The sequence below is a fragment of the Heptranchias perlo genome, chromosome 17, assembly GCF_035084215.1.
Source record: "Heptranchias perlo isolate sHepPer1 chromosome 17, sHepPer1.hap1, whole genome shotgun sequence".
In the NCBI taxonomy this organism is placed as follows: domain Eukaryota; kingdom Metazoa; phylum Chordata; class Chondrichthyes; order Hexanchiformes; family Hexanchidae; genus Heptranchias; species Heptranchias perlo.
In genome coordinates this window covers 21,288,659-21,310,308 of record NC_090341.1, presented here as the reverse complement: position 1 = coordinate 21,310,308, position 21,650 = coordinate 21,288,659, and the positions used below count along the sequence as shown (strand labels likewise).

The window sequence follows — 21,650 nt, the reverse complement described above, 5'->3', positions numbered from 1 at the left end:
TTCATGAATTCAAACACTACCCGTGAAAATTCGACAGGTGTTTAGCTAATCTGAACACGTGGGTAAGCAGGTTAAGAAACTGTAAAAGCTTGCCAGGAAGCCAACGAATACACAGAAGGAAAATTTTAAAAAAAGTTGAAATGTTGTATCGCACGCCAAAAACGTATTACACCAAACCCCTCCACCCCATCTTATTTTGCGTCAATCAACAGTTGTTCACCTGAACTTCACATTTGTCGATACCTTCCTTACCTAACCATCATTGAGCAAAGTCAGGTCACAGTACAACTACTCTAATATCACACAACCTGCTCCACAACTGATCACAATCCAATAAGCCTCAGGTAGCAGTCTCCAAACTGAAAGAAGGAATACGTACTCCCAAAACATACACAATAATCAAAGAGATGGTGAACCCAAACCCACAAGCAGCAGAGGGCTATACACTCCCCATTCTCCACCACGATGAACATAAAGTGGTATATGAAATAAATGAAAGAACGCCGAGCAAAATAAACCCCAAGGCCGGGAGTTTCGTCCTTGGGCACAACCCAGAAGTTAAACCTGAAAAATGCGCCCAATGTTGCACACACTTGGCCGATGTCAAGTTACACCTAAGTATTCTTCCAAACTCATTAAAATATGCCCGAACTTAAAAAGGGTGTAAATCAGCACCCAAGGAAAGCACCAAACCCAAAAAATATATTTCTTCTTTCAGTCTGAAAATTTAAGTTTCAACACATTTAACCATCATTCATGCACACCAGGCACAGCATGTTTAGGAACCAGCAACTGGGAAAGCTTTTCAATTTTTTAATGTGACTTATACTAATGCCACAAAAATCCATTCAAAGAAATAGCAAGTACAGGATAGGGCTCAGTAAGGATAATTTTTTTTTAAAAAACGCTCAATAAATTGCAATTAAAAGACCAGAAAAATGACTGTTTCTTGCTGCACCTGAAAATCCGGTCACAATGTTGAGACCCCTGAACAAGCGCAATTGGAGGATACACGCATTTGAGAGTCGGGGACATGACCAGTTTTGAGGGCAGAGATTTGCACAGATGGAGGGTTTGATGGACGGACATAAAAGATCGAGGCGACTTGGACGTATTACAGTTATGTCCGTATCTCACTTACGCCCAAAATTCCACGATCTTTTAAGCCATGTAATTTGTTTATGGGTGTATCTGGGCACAAATGCAGAGGTAGCTTTTATTAACCAATGTGGGTATAAAGTGATTTGAAATCTAACTTAAGGTAATGTAATGTGATTAGTCCAGTTCGCTTGTGCTGATGACTGCAACGCCCTGGTCAGGCAATCGCAACTAATTTTCTAACAGTTACCATTTTCTTCTATGAAATAATTATAAGAACCATATTTGGCTGAATTCAAAAATTGACCAGTATCCAGGCCCAAAAACATTAATGCTGAGACTACAAATATCTGATATCGGTGAACTGTGCAAAACTCATTGAAAGCTTTTTCTCGGTTTTAGACTTCGCTCAAATACATACAAAGCAGTAAAATATCTACTGATTTTCTGCAATAGTGGTCTTTTTCATTACATGTCTCTAACAGGGAATAGCTAAAGGGATTGGAAAATTTTTCTGAAGATTAATACTAATGTTCAAAAAAGAATAGTATTACTCCTGTTGCAACTCAAATGTGGAGAAAGGCCAATTTCAGCCTTGCAGAACTTTGTTTATATTGCCTAGCTCTGAAGTAAAGAGTCAGGACCAGAGAGAGCTCTATGCACGACTACAGAGATGTGTAAAACTCCATTTCCAGCTATTAAATTTTAAATCTTTTGAGAACACTGGGATTATCCAGACTCAAAATATTTCAAGTATATTTAAAGATGAAGAGGCAGGTGCAGCTCACTGTGGCTGTGCTGAACAGAGAAAAATACTTGAAATGTAGAGACTATTCACCATCCCTGTTACCAGTCAATGGTTGCAGATGGCTGGGTGATGGGATGAAGGGCAACAGAACTCTAGAACATGTAACCAACAGAGCCAGCTCAGTGGTGGAAGTATGAGGGAGCAGAGCCAGAGAAATTGGGAAAGATGTGTGAGAGAGAACGGGCAACTGGAGCGAAGCTGGACCCATTGGTGGGGTGGCAGTGAATGTGGGAGTGGTAGAGTGTGGGATGAAAGTGCCTTAAAATGGAGTTCAAGGCTCTCGGAAGCCCAGGCCTATTTACAGCAGCATGATGTAAATGACATTGCAGGTTTGTGTAGATAATTTCTCAACCAATTTACTCCTAGGAGTTTGATAATACACTCACCTCAAAGCTCACAACATTTAAAGCATTACTTAGTAAAAACTTTCTTCTCAGTCTGAGCCTCAGTGAGGACTGTCACAGTAGCTATATTAAAAAGTGATTGCAACTTGGTAGGGTTTTTTGCTTCAATGTGACCGGAGAGAAAATTAAAATCAGGGAGAAAGGTCTTGTATATGAGTGGTTACCAAATAGAAAGAAGCAAACCACAGACTTAAACACTTAACCAGTGAGGAAGAACAAAATAGCCTATAGCTCAAAACTCAGGACATAGATGATAGACTTGACATACATGAATGGCACACAAATACACAGAATATTATAAAGATATTTTTGAATAACTAATTCATTAATAAAACAAAAGTCTTGAAAACTACATTGGGTGGAGGTTTCCTGGAGACTTGCTCCATTGGAATGGTATATGAATGAACTGGGGATCCATTTTTCAGTTCAAAAGTTGCAGGAAATTGTGGCGTGAGTTACATCACTATTCAAGCTGTACCATAATTTCCCTGGGAATTTTGCGCCGCTCCACCAAAACCCTCACTGAAACCGTGAAAAGTTGATCCTAGCTCCACCCCCATCAAAGTCAACAGCGATTACAAATTTCCTTGACTTACACTAGTTTTCTTGCTGCAGCCACTGAAACTGAAAAATAATTGGGCAGGTGAGCCCTTGGTCATCTGCCAGGACCACTAAAGCTACGGAGCTTCATCTCTGCAGTCTGGAATTGATCTCTCAGATTTTTTTCTCTGTTTCTGAGATCTACAGTTTTACCATCCAGAGTCCTGAGTGTCTGAAAACAACACTTTCAGGGCCACCACCCCTCTCAACATGTTCAGAATGTCAAAGGATTGCAATAGCCTTTCCACTGGGCAGTTCCCTATTCTGAATTATCATGGACAAAAAGGAGCCCAAAAGCAAGAAGCACGACCTGTGAGGTGCCAGGCCGGAGACTACACCAAACTTGCTATGAACCCCCCGCCCCCCTGGGAATAAATGTCATCCCAGCAGCTGTCGGAGGAGCTTTGCATGTGCAGACCGTGCTTCACGGGAGAAGCCACTGGCCACCTCTGAAATGCTGCAGGATGACCTGAAGCAGTAGTTTACTTCCCACAGAGCCTGATCGGTCAAGATGAAGGTGACCACGGACTTCAATTTCTACAGCTCCGGTTCCTTCCAGCCATTCAGTCGAGATCCGTGCAACATCAGCCAGGCAGCTATGAAGGCCTGCAGATGCCTCTTCCACAGGCCATCAGACTTCCATCAAATATATCATGTCCCTTGCAGAGCAAAGAAACAGGGCCATCTACTTCCACATGCTCGCTGGCTTCCCCAGGGTACGGAAAGCTCGCTTCAGGTGCCTGGAAGGTCAAGGTCGGGGTGGGGGGGGGGAAACAGAGAGGGGAAGAGGCGTCCTACAGTACACCTCCTATAAAGTGGTAAAGATTATAGTGGCATACTGGGCACTGCACAATTTCATCCTACAGAAAGTGTTCAGCCTGGACCTGGCAGACGAGAAGCCTGTGGAACCAGAGGATCCCAAACTGCATGTCCCCAAACCCAGGAGTGGTGGCCCCTCAGAGGAACTCATGCTGACAGCCACCTGAGCCGCCGGAGAACAGGTGGTGGCATAGATCTTCGCTATCTACTCTTTCCCTTCCCCACCCCACCCCCCACCCACCCTACATCAAACCCACCGAATCAAGTGGCATGAGGAAGTTGGAAACAATTATGTTGTGGACTGAGCCCTGTGGGGCTGTGATCTCAAAGAATGACAGGCAAGATAACTTAACAAATAATAGAACCTTTATTCAGTAACCAAATGCAATTAAACTTCCAGTCAACAAGTAACCTCAGAGGGCCGGATTTTGCTGTGAGCGGTGAACGAACGGTGCCAACCGTTCCATAGACTTGCACTTGCCCACAAACTTTCTATGAGCTTTTGCACGGCAAGTTCCTCTAAATTAAAAATCCGAAAAGCACAGTGCCCTTTACAGGGCATCTGGGACCTGTGCGAACAGGGTGAGCAGCTGTGTGTCTCCTTAACCAATAAGATTGAAGCATTATTAATGAGCAGCACAGACTGAACCAGGAAGTGAAAGTTAGAATAGTGAGTTCAATGTCAAATCAGGTACAGTAAACAAAATAAAGTGAGGGAAAGAAATATTGGGTTAAGAGACAGAGTTAAAGGAGACAAAGAAAAGGAAAAAAATATTTTTTAAAAAATGTCCAACAATAATTAAAAACTGAAGGAATGAGACTCCACACTTGTAAAAGTTCATTTTCAGTGCCAAAGAGCTTGTTTGGCAGTAATTAAGATTTACCATGCCGTTACAATGGTACTTACACTTCAAATAACTTGACTTAACTTTTCTTGGCAAGTTTTGTCCACATTTGCGACGTCAGGACAGGAACTTCACGCCATTCAATAGATTTGAATGGGGAGCAAGATGGCGCGATGCCTCTTTGCGAAGCTTTTGGAGGAGCAGAGTACAGCAACTTCCAGATTTCCATGTTTTACTGCGCATGTACAATCGCCAGAGGTTGCTGTCCGACTTGCACATGACTAACAGTGAGCGCTGTTAGCCTCACCATTATTTTTACAGTAAAATCCAGCCCACAATTTATCATTACTAACAACATCTGGAAACCTTTTATCCAACAACAAACAAACGACGACAGAAAATGGAAGATGCAGTTTTCAAATTGGAAGACGCAGGTGGCGAGGTCCATCCCCATCTACATAAAGCAGCATTGTTGGACAGCAATGCAGCAGGTGAACTGTTAAAAGTTCAGATACTCAGTGCAGCATCTTTACATTATTGTAAAAGAAGGATGTGGCCGTGGACTGAAAGGCCAATATCAGTGACATAGTGGTGCAGTAGTAAAGTATCAAGCTGTGCAAAGTGTTGCAAAGATTTTCCTGTGACAACAGTTTAAATAACTATTTGTTCAACAAGAATAAAGATTTTTTCTCAAATGGGTTGGCATAACTGCTTTTAAAAGAAACTAAGAACATCATGAAACTATTTACAAAAGTAAAGAGTTAAAAAATAAAAAAGGTGCATAAGGAACCCAAGAGTGAGAAGGGGCAGGAGGAGGTGGACTTTACAAGCAGGCAAGTGCCCGACTTCCTCAAAACAATATGTCCACCATTCACCCACCACCTCTCCTCCAGGACCATGATTATCGCTGGCTCATGGGCACGGACATCAGCTACAGGGTGACTGTCAAGGTCTCCGCTAGATTCCGAAGGCCCTGAACAAGCTCCTGATGAAAGATAGCCATCTCATGCCATAATCACTGGAAACCACCGCTGACCACAGCAGTGAGCACGCACAAACGACGATCGATCAACCCCAGAGTTCGCAAGTTTTTTTTTTATTCGTTCATAGGATGTGGGCGTCGCTGGCAAGGTCAGCATTTATTGCCCATCCCTAATTGCCCTCGAGAAGGTGGTGGTGAGCCGCCTTCTTGAACCGCTGCAGTCCGTGCGGTGAAGGTTCTCTCACAGTGCTGTTAGGAAGGGAGTTCCAGGATTTTGACCCAGCGACGATGAAGGAACAGCGATATATTTCCAAGTCGGGATGGTGTGTGACTTCGAAGGGAACGTGCAGGTGGTGTTGTTCCCATGTGCCTGCTGCTCTTGTCCTTCTACGTGGTAGAGTTCGTGGGTTTAGAAGGTGCTGTCGAAGAAGTCTTGGCGAGTTGCTGCAGTGCATCCTGTGGATGGTGCACACTGCAGCCACGGTGCACCGGTGGTGAAGGGAGTGAATGTTTAGGGTGGTGGAAGGAGTGCCAATCAAATAGGCTGCTTTGTGCTGGATGGTGTCGAGCCTCTTGAGTATTGTTGGAGCTGCACTCATCCAGGCAAGTGGAGAGTATTCCATCACACTCCTGACTTGTGCCTTGTAGATGGTGGAAAGGCTTTGGGGAGTCAGGAGGTGAGTCACTCACCACAGAACACCCAGCCTCTGACCTGCTCTTGTAGCCACAGCATTTATATGGCTGGTCCAGTTAAGTTTCTGGTCAATGGTGACCCCCCCAGGATGTTGATGGTGGGGAATTCAGCACTGGTAATGCCATTGAATGTCAAGGGGAGGTGGTTAGACTCTCTCTTGTTGGAGATGGTCATTACCTGGCACTTGTCTGGCGCAAATATTACTTGCCACTTATCAGCCCAAGCCTGGATGTTGTCCAGGTCTTGCTGCATGCGGGCTCGGACTGCTTCATTAATTGAGGGGTTGCGAATGGAACTGAACACTGTGCAATCAGCGAACATCCCCATTTCTGACCTTATGATGGAGGGAAGGTCATTAATGAAGCAGCTGAAGATGGTTGGGCCGAGGACATTGCCTTGAGGAACTCCTGCAGCAATGCCCTGGGGCTGAGATGATTGGCCTCCAACAACCACTACCACCTTCCTTTGCGCTAGATATGACTCCAGCCACTGGAGACTTTTCCCCCTGAATCCCATTGACTTCATTTTTACTGGGGCTCCTTGGTGCCACACTCGATCAAATGCTGCCTTGATGTCAAGGGCAGTCACTCTCACCTCACCTCTGGAATTCAGCTCTTTTGTCCATGTTTGGACCAAGGCTGTAATGAGGTCTGGAGCCGAGTGGTCCTGGCGGAACCCAAACTGAGCATCGGTGAGCAGGTTATCGGTGAGTTAATGCCACTTGATAGCACTGTCGATGACACCTTCTATCACTTTGCTGATGATTGAGAGTAGACTGATGGGGCGGTAATTGGCCGGATTGGATTTGTCCTGTTTTTTGTGGACAGGACATACCTGGGCAATTTTCCACATTGTCGGGTAGATGCCAGTGTTGTAGCTGTACTGGAACAGCTTGGCTAAAGGCACAGCTAGTTCTGGAGCACAAGTCTTCAGCACTACAGCCGGGATGTTGTCAGGGCCCATAACCTTTGCTGTATCCAGTGCACTCAGCCATTTCTTGATATCACGTGGAGTGAATCAAATTGGATGAAGACCGGCTTCTGTGATGATGGGAATATCGGGAGGAGGCAGAGATGGATCATCCACTCGGCACTTCTGGTTGAAGATGATTGCAAACGGCAAGGCTGAAGCGTTTGCACTCACGTGTTGGACTCCGCCATCATTGAGGATGGGGATGTTTACAGAGCCTCCTCCTCCCGTTAGTTGTTTAATTGTCCACCACCATTCACGACTGGATGGGGCAGGACTGCAGAGCTTTGATCTGATCCGTTGGTTGTGGAATCACTTAGCTCTGTCTATAGCATGTTGCTTCCGCTGTTTAGCATACATGTAGTCCTGTGTTTTAACTTCACCAGGTTGGCACCTCATTTTTAGGTACACCTGATGCTGCTCTTGGCATGCTCTTCTACACTCCTCATTGAACCAGGGTTGATCCCCTGACTTGTTGGTAACGGTAGAGTGAGGAATATGCCAGGCCATGAGGTTACAGATTGTGCTGGAATACAATTCAACTGCTGCTGATGGCCCACAGCGCCTCACGGATGCCCAGTTTTGAGCTGCTAGATCTGTTCTGAATCTATCCCATTTAGCACGGTGGTAGTACCACACAACACGTTGGATGGTATCCTCAGTGCGAAGACGGGACTTCGTCTCCACAAGGACTGTGCGGTGGTCACTCCTACCAATACTGTCATGGACAGATGCATTTGCGACAGGTAGATTGGTGAGAACGAGGTCAAGTAAGTTTTTCCCTCGTGTTGGTTCACTCACCACCTGCCACAGGCCCAGTCTGGCAGCTATGTCCTTCAGGACTCGGCCAGCTCGGTCAGTAGTGGTGCTACCGAGCCACTCTTGGTGATGGACATTGAAGTCCCCCACCCAGAGTACATTCTGTGCACTTGCTACCCTCAGTGCTTCCTCCAAGTGGTGTTCAACATGGAGGAGGACTAATTCATCAGCTGAGGGAGGGCGATAGATGGTAATCAGCAGGAGGTTTCCTTGCCCATGTTTGACCTGATGCCATGAGATCCAGAGTCAATGTTGCGGACTCCCAGGGCCACTCCCTCCCGATTGTAGATCACTGTACCGCCACCTCTGGTGGGTCTGTCCTGCCAGTGGGACAGGACATACCCAGGGATGGTGATGGAAGAGTCTGGGATGTTGGCTGAAAGGTATGATTCTGTGAAAATGGCTATGTCAGGCTGTTGCTTGACTAGTCTGTGGGACAGCTCTCGCAATTTTGGCACAAGTCCCCAGATGTTAGTGAGGATAACTTTGCAGGGTTGACTGGGCTCGGTTTGCTTTTGTCGTGTCCGGTGCCTCGTGGTCTGATGCCGGGTGGTCCGTTCGGTTTTATTTCTATTGTGACTTTTTTTAAGCGAGATTTTACAACTGAGTGGCTTGCCAGGCCATTTCAGAGGGCAATTAAGAGTCAACCACATTGCTGTGGGTCTGGAGTCACATGTCGGCGAGACTGGGTAAGGACGGCAGGTTTCCTTCCCTAAAAGGACATTAGTGAACCAGATGGGTTTTTATGACAATCCAGTAGTTTCATGGCCATCATTACTGAGACTAGTATTTTAATTCCAGATTTTATTTAATTAATTACATTTAATGAATTGAATTTAAATTCCTCAGCTGCCATGGCAGGATTTGAACTCATGACTCTGGATTATTAGTCCAGGCCTCTGGATTACTAGTCCAGTAACATAACCACTATGCCACCGTACCCTGTATTTGCAATGCTTCTGCAGCTTCCTTTGCCTTAGTCGTGGATCCCTGAAGTCCTCTGCCCATGCCTCCTCAGCCCTTGCTCACTGTCGACCCTTCCTCAATGGGAACTGGGGCATATCTCCCACCCACCCCCACTTCCATGGTTCCCCCAACTTTTCAGACATGGGCAGCTGTCTGTCACTGGGTGCACGAATGGGAGGGGCCAGGAGTTGGTGAGGAGGCTGCACTCTCAAATGGGAAGCGAGGAAGGGTGCCCTGGTCTCTCCTCTCCTGCACGACAGCACCCTCATAGTGCTGTGTGGGGATGGAAAGGGCCACACCCCTCCTCCCAACTTCCCCCCCGCTGGGGTTCCTCCAATTCCTCCTCCTCCTCCAATTCCTCCTCCTCCTCCACCGCAGACCTCTGTGGATCTCTTGGACGGAAAGACAAAAGGTTAGAATGGTGCAGCTGGCCATCCTCAGATGCAGTCTTGGGGTGGATTGCTGTCCTGGGGACAAAACAAGGGGCTCAGCTCATGGACGCCACCAACCTCAGTGCATGTCATAAGCAAGGCCCTGCAGCTCAAGGGGCCCTCTTTTCATGCACTGTCAGGGCTTTGAAGGCGGCAATCCCTCTGCCGATTGCCCTGTCTTCACGTGCATTATGTGCTAATTTGCCCGCGGAGAGAAAACAAAACAAAGGGGTGCACAGAACATTGATTTGGCATACAAGTGATGTGGAGCATCAGGGTAGCAGCTTGTTTGAGGGCTCTGCTACTTAGATGCCACTTTCTCAGGGAACTTTGCAGACATTGCAATGAGTCCTTGAATGGGGACATGCTTCTGCTTATTTCATTTACCGGCCACTATTCATCATCTCCCTGGGCAACAGAAATTCAAGGAAATAGTCAACACATTGGCTGCTGGATGCCGACCTGAATATACAAACACAACTGGCTTGAAGGCAGCTGCCAATCCCCGATCTCAAATTCCTGCATTAAAAGGTCAACTCCTATTTGGCACCTGCTGCTGAGGGATCACCATGAGCTTTTAAACAAGTCGTTCCTTTTAAACAGCATGAAACAAAACCAGAATATGCTGGTAACATTCAGGAAAAGAGGCAGCAGCTGCAAAAAAAAGGAAACTCTGTATTTTGGTTTTGTTTCTTTTTATTCTTTTGAAAAGCATGCCGAGTTTGTTACCTTGCCTACCTTGGTCAGGTAGTCGTACTTTTTCTGGCACTGGTGCCCTGTCTGTGGTGCCAGTGAAATGGCACTCAGGTCACTGTCACCTCTTTCCACGCAACTTGGCTGACCTTGCAGGGAGCGTTCCCCATCAGCTGCTCACAGCTCTTTTACGCCTCACAGAGGAAAGTCTGCAGCTCATCGCCAAAGTTTACAGCTCCATTTTTTGCCTCATCCTACAACATTTCTGTGAAAATGGGAATTTTCAGACACAAAGTTTTTTTTTTAAAAAGTGTCTTAAAGCAATTTTCAACTAAAATGAACTGTTTTAAATTATTTAAAGTTATTTCAGACAAGACAGATAAAGGGTGCCAACACTTACCTTACACTCCCAAGGCTCATTATGAGGAATGATGTCTGTTCTGAGCTTTTTATGGTGGCATGTGATTGGTTTTCAGTGTAAGCCATTGGCAATACTGCTTCTGCGATCCCAGATTCAGCATTATGCTCACTGTGGTGTATTCAAATTATTGTTCCAGGAAATTTAGACATAAGTTCACAACGGGAAGATCAGGATGTGAAATGGCGAAATTAATGGCCTGTTTCACTGTTCCAGGAAATTCCGGACAGTTATTAAGTCTGTAACCAAGCACCATCAATGATTTCTTCTACACAAGTATTTGATATGCTATCCCCACACAACGCGTCTTCTGTTTTCTCTCTTGGGAAAACATTTATCCTTGACCTTTTGATGACTACAGAATAAAAGGAAGAATGAAAAACACTGCTACTATTGCAATATGCAACTGTAAACCCACAAGCATAACCTCCCATGACACCATGTAAAATTAAGGTAAGACTAATGCTTCCTTCAATACTCTTAAATCATGATCGAGGCTACATTCAGTGAGCTTAAAAGCATCAGTCACAAAGTTCTCAAAATAGAAGTAAAACATCTGAACTAGTACTAAATCACTGAGACCTGTCAAATGTTGCTTTGGCTTTGCACAATGAAACATACAGATTATTGTTCTGCATGTTTAATATCTAAATCAACATAGCATTTTACTTTTTCTTTTAAAGTGAATGGGACAAGAGGGAAATTACTAACAGACTCAGTCTTGAGCGAACACCATGTTAATGTTGGTGCCAGTTCAGTGCCAGCAGACTGTAAATCTAAAGTCTCAGCAACAAAAACAAATTTTAACCATTGAAACAAAAACAAAATACGGCATATGCTGGAAATCTGAAATAAAAACAGAAAATGCTGCAAATACTCAGCAGGTGAGTCAGCATCTGTGCAGAGAGAAACAGAATTAACGTTTCAGATCGATGAACTTTTGTCAGAGCCAGATGCTGACTCTCTCCACAGATGCTGACTCACCTGCTGAGTATTTGCAGCATTTTCTGTTTTTATTTTAACCATGGCACTTTGAGAATTTGAATTCCATTTAAAGACATCTGCAAATAAAAAGCTAGTATCAGTAAAAGTGACCATGAAGCTGTTGGATTGTTGTAAAAACCCAACTGGTTCACTAATGTCCTTCAGGGAAAGAAACTGCCGTCCTTACCCAGTCTGGCCTACGTGGGAGCTGATTTCAGTCCAGAAATTTCATTCACTGCTTTCTGTGAAGCGATTAGAAACTTTGTCAAATTCAGAATGCATTTTTAATTTTCATTTAAATATATATTAGGTTACATTTTCTTTTAAAAAACCGCTTTTCATTCCTTTTTTTCTTCCCTGCTGCCCTTTTGGCTTCAATTTTCTGCCCAATTTCTTATAAATTTTTAATATTGTTTACCCCTTTTTAAGAGACTGGCCTCCAGGTCCAACCAAGCGCCATCCCTAGCCTGACTAAATGAGGCCCCAATGTTGGGTCTCAAAAGCACCTCCTAGTACTACTTTTGTTTCTCCCAATGTAAGTATTTAGTTTTAAGGTTCTGGTCAATTACCTAAAAAATGTAAATGCTTTTCAACCATTTCTTAAGGCTTCAATTCTCCCACATAACTTCTCTTCACATCAGCTCATTGTTCTAAATTTCAATTCAAATACTGCTAACTTCCAATTCATTTTAAAACTAAACTAACATTTTCTTCAATTCAATTAGATTAATCATTTCCATATGTTGCTATTGCTTCCATATTTAACCCCACTAAATATCAAAAATATTTTTTTTGTATCAGTGGGATCAGCTATATTGTGCTCTCAACTTTTCATGTATTATTTTACCCACAACATCTTTCATAATTTATATTATTTTACAATCTCAATATTAATAGTCATTAGCATATTCAAGAATCATAAGATGACACGACACATGATACTATCATGCAGCACAGAATCTAAGCAGACAACATCACTGTCAGCAACTCCACCAGGACATCAGACTCTATCCTCCAAGTCACCATGAGCATAGCAGATCACTAAGTACATCATAAAATATATGTAACAGGTACGGAGGAAGCTAGTTTCTTGTATCTCTCAACTTAGTTCAGATGACAAGCCTCACTTTCCTTTGTCATCATTTAAAGCCCTTGAGGAGATTACAACCTTCTAACCAATGCAGGGCATCCATCTATAATAATATATTAAACATCTTACATTTGTGCACAATCCCTCGTAACTTTTCCATTAAAATTCCTATGTCCACATTTAAAATGGAAACTGCCTGTGTAAATTTGTCATGTTGTAATTACCAATTGCCAATGGAGATGCTGCAGTGCCACCATTGGGAGGAGTGTATAATTACAACATGACAAGTTTACATGGGCAGTTTCCATTCGAAATGGGCTCATAGGAATTTATAACAGAAAAATAAAAATAAGGGCATAATTTGTATGAATTTAAAATGGTGATGAATTACATTTGCCTTGGTCCAATTCTCCACCACTCTCTAACTCCACTTCACTTGAAGACTACAAGGATGTAATGCCATCACAAAAAGCAAAGGAAATTCTTGTTCTACAGGTAAAGTTTCCCTCTGGGAGTTAGGCTTTTCAGCAGTGTTTACCATCAAGATAAAATGCAGACCTAGGATGAGACTGAAAGCAGAATTTTATCTATGTCTCTCAATAATCAGTACAAGGTTGACAGGTTTTCTGGAAGTCAAAGTCATCGGTAATAGATAATTCGCTGACAGTAATTAATATTTTTTATTTTATTATATTATATTGCTGTATCAGGCCTTGCTACCAATCTGAGGTCTCCAGATTCAAAATGTATTCCAAGGTGCAGGAAGAAGTATATATCAAGGTCCTTTTTTATTCACCAAAAATATAGACATTGGAAGAGGACAATTCGAAGGTTTTTAGGTTAAAAGATGTTCGACTTGGTGTTTTGAGTCAAAATGTGTCTCTAATAAAAAAGGGTTAAAGCTCACTGATCTAGACTTCCAATCATTATCAGAATAATATTTTTGTATATTTTGGAACCACATAAAATATAATAGCTGTTGCTGCACTGTGCATAGCTTTTCTCGTTAAGCAATGGGCTCAGAACTGACATGTGCTGTGAGTGATTTTTCAGTTTTCAGACCATGTCCAGCAACATGATGTATGCCCTTTCAAAAAAAGTCAATGCAGCTTCTTATGCAGCACACATACATTTGGTGAATGTCAAATATTTTGATGCATATAATCTGGATGCATCTGCTACGTCTACTAATTTCCAGATGAATGATAAAAGTTGGACATCCATGAACGTTACCACCACAGCTCCAGTTTATAATTTTCTTAACATTTATTTTTGCAGTTGAGGGTTAATAATACTGCACTAAAACTAGAAATCTCAGTAGCTTTATTATTGTGGGATTTTAATTGAACTTGTCATCTGATTTTTAATCCACAATTATGTACTCTTATGTATGTAGGTATAGACCTTGCAATAATTCTATAATACAATATTAAAAACTATCTGTAAATCATCTCATGAGTCACACTTCACTCAATAATCTAATTACCTTCCTCTACAGTATAGTACCAAGGGCCTCCTCATCCAATCTTATCCACCCTTGCTGATTATTACACTTTACATTTTAGATCATGTATTCATAGAAAATTTACGGCACAGAAGGAGGCCATTCGGCCCATCGTGTCTGTGCTGGCCGAAAATGAGCCACCCAGACTAATCTCACCTTCCAGCACTTGGTCCGTAGCCTTGTAGGTTATGGCACTTCAGGTGCATATCCAGGTACTTCTTAAATGAGTTGAGGGTTTCTGCCTCTACCACCCTTTCCGGCAGTGAGTTCCAGAACCCTACCACCTTCTGGGTGAAAAAAAACTTTCCTCAGCTCCCCTCTAATCCTACCATTTACTTTAAATCTATGCCCCCTGGTTATTGTTAAGGGAAATAGGTCCTCCCTATCCACTCTATCTAGGCCCCTCATAATTTTGTGCACCTCAATTAAATCACCCCTCAGCCTCCTCTGTACCAAAGAAAACAACCCCAATTCAAAACCTCTGATCCTCTCAAAATACAATGGATGAATCACATCTTAAGCTCCTCCATGCTTTCTGATGGAGATATTTATTTAAATTGTTAAAAGACAGTTCCTTCATATCTCTCATAAATCTAAACTCTTCTCTTTGACAGCTCCACCCTGGAGCTTTCTTCTTCTAATGATATTCTTGGCCTAACTATCTAAAAGAACTCACACATTTTCCCCCATTGCTAAAGCTGCACTTCAAAATAATTCATTGGATCTGACGCACTTCTGAGACATAATGAGGTTCTATATAAATTTCTTTTAAAACCTCCATTTTCTCTTATCAACCTCTCTTCAAGGTGTCCTGCACAACAAAGCTTGGCTGCATACAGACAACTGTGATCCTGGAGATCTTTGCCTGACGATACTACAACAATCCATCCCTGTACTGGAACCTGGTGGAAACATATGCCCCATTATATCACTTCAGCTCTTGTTCATTGTGGTCTCTTGACAGGTTGAGGGTCATGGCTGGAGGATAACCTTTGTCTCTAAGCAGCCATCCATTGATTCTTTCAGATGCCTCAAATAATGGTGGCATGATCAATTACTGTAGACAACAGAATCAGGCCTGCTCTATCAGGATAGTGCGCATTCACGTGCATGATTCTGTACCTATAGTCAGTCACGGACCAACTGCACATTAATGGAGTGGAACCCATTTCTGATCATGAACAGGGTGGGATTGGGGACCAGGGACCAGGGCTGGATAGCCACTTGTACTATCAATAATACCTTGCACGTTGAAGAAACTCACCACATTGTGAAAGTGCAGGGCTCACCGGTGTTGCCGGCTGGTTTCCATGGGAAACTGATGAAGGATTTGTCCTTGCAAACATTTGCTGCATTGGTACACTGTTCGATTGCAGGATTTGATAGATATTCCCTGCTGTTGATTGGAAGCAGTGAGTAGCATAAAAGTTCAAGGTACATAAGTTCATGGTACTGATCATCTTAGCCATCACTGGCAGAGCTGTCCCTATCCTGGAATTGGATTAAATGTCTAGCTCCAGGAGACTGCATATTTCAATCAGTTTTCATGAATCATATCTCAGGATAGAGCTTCTCTGACATGTCAAGGTAGGTGCACCTTGGTAACTGGATGAGGGTAGGTGCAGCAAGCCCAATGAAGGTGTTAAAGCACCTTCCGCTCATGATGCCTCAGAACCTGCACGTGTAATTGTACACTTAGTGGGATGCCAGCAATTGTAATAGACCTATGGAAGTGTACAGTACCAACGGAGGCTATTTGGTTGATATTGGCAAGAGCCCGCACAAGCAAAAAAAAACACACGCACACACACACACACATCTTGTAGGAAGCAGAAGAGGACAATAAATGGGAAAAGTGCTGTCTGTGGGGCATTAACAGTTGGAGCAGACAGCAACATCTAAAATTTGTTATGGGTGTTAAAATACATGTCCAAGTTACAAATATGAGGCAAGTGTACTCCTGATTGAACCAAAATGACACTTAAAACTGGATTTTTCTGCAGAACACTGGATATATAGAACAGACACCCAAAAAAGTGTCATTCTGTGCTAATTCTTTCAAAAGTACATCAATATTAGGTGTGGAATACATTTAGAGGCACAGCAATAGATGTAGATTGAGATGATCAAATACTCCATGGGAATGACTCCATGGTGATATTATGTGCTGTTGGCTCGAGGGGGAAGAAAGAAGTGGTTGGTGAAGGATTGACTAATGTGAATGGATAGATGGTTATACTAGAATTTTGTTCAATTACCTTTGGCAATGAAGAAGTATTTATGCAGAAATTTCCATTAGAAGATTAAATGGGAGGGGCTGAATTCATGATACAGTATATTATACATGGTCTGTGGAAGAAGCAGGCATGACAGGCCAATTGTTATTTTCTTGTTCTATACTTTATGTTCATACAGATTTCCTGGAATCACTGCAACATTCAATTAAACTGTAGAGCACCATAATGCACACATATTAATTTATGTAGATGCTAAAGGATAAATTTAGGGACATAAACCTTTGAGTTTTACTTACAGACAATTGAATGGATCTCACCATGACTTATGCAAAAACTTATGTGAATATAATTATGCAACACGTCCACTATGATGTCATCAGGGCAGAGCTTTGTGATGTCAAAGCAGGACTGTTGTATGTAGGAGTACCATTTTATATAAAGTGTTTGTTTTCAGGTTGATTCTTGTCAGCAGTTTCAAAACAAAAAAGAGGCAACAAGATATGTCAGACACATGACTGTATATATTTTACAACATTTGGCAATTTAATAGAATATTATTTCCTTTTTAAATTGAGTAGCTATAGTATTATAGGTCATGATACCATTTCATGCAGTGTGCACTTCTAGTGCAGTACCCAATTATAAATATAATTACATTTATTTGAGGAAGGTTATTGCTGTTTGGTAGTCTCACATTTTACAGAACTGCAATTCATCGGCTGAGCAGTTATTAGCATACAAACAAGTTTAAACTTCAATCTCAAACAACAGCAAATTCTATCCATAAGTTCTATCCTCAAATGAAGCAATTTTTGAAACAGGAACCATTTTGAACCTATGGCCACTGAGGCAGCATTTCTGTGCTGCTAATGTAACATATAGCAAATGATATTGAGGTTACAGATTTCATTGCTACAAGTATGAAACTGACAACAACCACTTGCCTGGATGAGTGCAGCTCCAACAACACAAGAAGCTCAACACCATCCAGGACAAAGCAGCCCGTTTGATTGGCACCCCATCCACCACCCTAAATATTCACTCCCTTCACCACCAGCACACCGTGGCTGCAGTGTGTACCATCTACATGATGTACTGCAGCAACTCGCCAAAGCTTCTTCAACGGCACCTCCCAAACCCGCGACCTCTACCACATAGAAGGACAAGGGCAGCAGGCACATGGGAACACCACCACTTGCACTTTTCCCTCCAAGTCACACACCATCCCGACTTGGCAATATATCGCCGTTCCTTCAATGTTGCTGAGTCAAAATCCTGGCACTCCCTACCTAACAGCACTGTGGGAGAACCTTCACCACATGGATTGCAGTGGTTCAAGAAGGCAGCTCACCACCACCTTCTCAAGGGCAATTAGGGATGGGCAATAAATGCTGGTCTTGCCAGCGACGCCCACATCCCATGAACGAATTTTTTTTTAAAATAGGCAATATGAGGACTCAAAATATGTACTGCGCTGATAGAATCTTGTTAATATTCAATACCATTGGGGAAAAAGGGTGTCATAAATTTACAGTCTGCACTGGATATTTGCTTGAGTTCAGCATTACCAATCCCTCCTGTAAGTGGAGAATGATCAAGAGTTTGCCTTTACTGCCCAATATCTAGTTAATATAATGGTATGAGTCAGGGGTTGTAACAATGAAACTCTCGTTATATGAGCTGGATACCTCAATCTCACATGAACTTACCCTATTTTTAGAAAGGCAGACTGATGAACACTCGTGTAAATTGTAAACCAACAAGCTAATTTATATATATATATATATATGTATGTATAAACAAAACATTTACAGTGAATCCAAATCTATTGTGTAATGCTCCCTGTACACAAAAAATAACCAAGCACGCCATACTATCCATGTTAGCAGGATAAATTCACTCTTCTGACTAGCAATTATCAAACTAGTTAGCGCTAAACTTAAGTAGGGAGTTCTTGCCATCTGTGCCTGACTTCCAGTCCAGACTTCTATAGATCAGCTGCCCTTTTATATCTGGACAGGACGTCGAAGGCTAGACCCTCCCCCAGCTCTTAGTGTCTGTGGTTTTGGTCAGTTTAGCTGCAAATTGGAGGTGCAAAAAAAACAAACGAGGAAGAAAGGAACACTGATAGGGTTAGATGAAGTAGGCTCGTGTGGAGCATAAACGCTGGCATAGACCAGTTGGGCCAAATGTAGACTCGATGTAACTCGAAGTAAATCAAACCGGCTACCACCTTCCAAGTTGTGAGCTTCCTGGCAGCTACTCCAACTGGGCTTACTTGAATGAAGCCATCCCAATATATTACGTGCAAATGTTTACTGAAATGTTATCAAAGCTGCAACATCTCAAGCTCATATGACGTGCAGGAAGCATCATTTCATCAGCTGGTTCATCTGGATTTAATTTGCATTCGCAAAAGCTTATATGTTCTGTAGATTTAACACTTATGTGCCGAGTTCAGCTTAATAGCAACATCTTGATATTTCTCTTAACATTTGTCCTCAGTCAAATTATGTGACCGGGGGAAGGGGTGATGGGTGTTGCGGGAGGAGAAAATACATGAAACTGTGGGTAAGAGAATTATTTACAAGTTCCACATTGCATAGGTAAGCATACTTTACTAAATTTAAAATTCTGCCCAAAAGGTTTATGCCAGTGTTTATACTCAACACCAGCTTCCTCCCTCCTTACTTCATCTAACCCCATCAAAATATCCTTCTATTCCTTTCTCCCTCATGTGTTTATCTAGCTTCCCCTTAAATGCATCTACACTAGACGCTTCAACTACTCCTTGTGGTAGCGAGTTCCATATTCTTACATCTGAGTAAAAATGTTTTCTGAATTCCCTATTGCATTTATTAGTGACTATCTTATATTTTATGGCCCCTAGTTCTGGTCTCCCCCACAAGTGGAAACATCTTCTCTACATCTACCCTATCACACGTTGCCATAATCTTAAATACCTCGATCAGGTCACCCCTCAGACTTCTCTTTTCTGGAGAAAAGAGCCCCAGTCTGCTTAATCTTTCCTGATTATAAACTCTCAGTTTTGGTATCATTCCAATAAATCTTTTTTGCACCTACTCCAGTGCCTCTATGTCCTTTTTATAATATGGAGACCAGAACTTTGCACAGTACTCAGAGTGTGGTCTAACCAAGGTCCTATACAACTTCTTCCCTGCTATCCCTCCAAAAATGAACCCCAGTGCTTTGTATGGTTTTTTTTTAAAGTCCTTATTAACCTGAATCACTACTTTTAGTGATTTATATCTGTACCCCCAGATCCCTCTGCTCCTCTTGCCTATTTAGACTCTTATTTTCCAAGGAGTACATAGCCTCCTTATTCTTCCTACCAAAATGTACCACCTCACACTTATCTATTTGAAATTAATTTGCCAATTACACACCTATTCTGCAAGTTTATTAATGTTTTCCTCTATTTTGTCACAGTCCTCCTCAGCATTAACTATACCCCCCAATTTGATGTCATCCACAAATTTTGAAATTGTACTTCCGATTCCCAAGTCCAAATCATTTTGTAAATGGTGAACAACAGTAGTCCCAGCACCGATCCTTGTGCAATACCACTTCCCATCTTTTGCCAGTCTGAGTAAATACCTTTAACCCATACTCTCTGTTTTGTAGCCAGCTTGATATCCATTCTGCTACTTGTCCCAACTCCACCCTCGGACCTTAGTAATGAGTCTAACATGAGGTACATTATCGAAGGCCTTTTGAAAATCCAAATATATTACATCAACTGCATTACCCTTGTCTATCTAGCCTGTTACTTCTTCAAAGAATTCAATAAGGTTGATCAAGCATAACATTCCCTTTTGAAATCCTTGCTAACTATTCTTTATTATATTTTTGGTTTCTAGATGTTTTTCTATTACATCTTTGAGTAAAGATTCCATTATCTTTCCTACCATCGACGTTAAGCTAACTGGTTTATAGTTCCCTGGACTTGTTCTACTCCCTTTTTAAAATGTAGGACTCACATTTGCTGTCCGGCCAGTCCTCTGGCACTATTCCCTTTTCTAGTGAATATATATATGACACACAATCCATCTGGTCCAGTATTTTTATTCTCTCTAAGTTTGATTCGTTTATCAATTGTCTTTCCCCTTTCCATCTCTTCTGGTTGGTTTATATCAGACAGGACGAGATTGGTGTCAGTGATTGTGGGGCTGTGTGGATATGGATAAATGTGAAGACTTCATTGATGAATTGAACTCTCTTGGCATGGTTTGTTTGCGTTGGAACCAATGTGAATATTGGGGTTGAAGCAATTTGTTCTTGTTCTATGGGTTTGGTTGGGTTAGTGCAGGTTGAGGCTGCCTTCTAGTAGCAATCATTGGCTCAGATCACTGTTGCTAGCTTGCATTCACTTCCTGATTGCAGGGAGATGGTTTGGGTATTTGGCAGAGAAGTTGTACAATTGAGTCTCCAGTAGGGTTGCCAACTCTGGTTGGAGGCATTCCTGGAGGTTTGATCAAGTGACATTCTGATCAAGTGAGGCCCGCTCACCTGACTTCTACAAATGTTATTGCTTTTACCTTATAAAAAGTTGGGTCCCCTATGGTTGAGTATTTTTACTTGTGGTTTCACGCCACCAGCTGTCGTACGAGAAGTTCCAAGAACCAGGAGGCCATCCGTGAGCAGGCGAGGAGGGGAAACATAGGGCAGGGAAGAGGATAAACAGAGGAATCCCTGCCCCCACCCCATTTCAGAGAACCCCCAATGCCGAAATTCCCTTGATTGTCAAGGCCTACCCCCCACACCGATTGCCAAGTTCTCCCGATTCTTCAGCCCCCTCCTGACTGCACTCCATGTGGTCGCGGCTCAGGGGAAACAGGGGGCAGGGAAGAGGGAAAACAGAGGACACCCCCCCCCCCCCCCCCCGCCAATGAAGAGATTCCCTCGATTGTCGAGAACCCACCCCCAATTGCTGAGTCCTCCCGATTCTTCAGCCCCCTCCCAACAGCACTCCACGTGGTTATGGCTCTCTGCAGGTAATATCACTGAGCCAGAGGCTTCTCCAATAGCAGCCGGTGATGTTACGGAGTGGGGGCAGGGGTGGGGGGGGGGTGGGGGGAGGGGGCAAATGCAGCAGGAAATTTAAATTGCTGATCTCCCGGCTGCTGAAGGCAGTGCTGGGGGGACGAACCCCCGATTCTGGGAAACTCAGTCATCCCGGGAGGGTTGGGAACCCGAGTCTCCAGGAACAAGCCTTAGATTGTTTGATATTTCTCCAGTTTAACGGAAAAGCTGAACATCAGTCATTTG

The 21,650-nt window shown here is 42.9% G+C and overlaps 1 protein-coding gene across 2 annotated transcripts in view; it reads right to left on the bottom strand.

Annotated features, from left to right (window-relative positions):
* The window catches only part of hdac11 (histone deacetylase 11), an 83,228-nt gene that overhangs the window by 42,394 nt on the left and 19,184 nt on the right, over nucleotides 1-21,650 (bottom strand). The window lies entirely within an intron of this gene.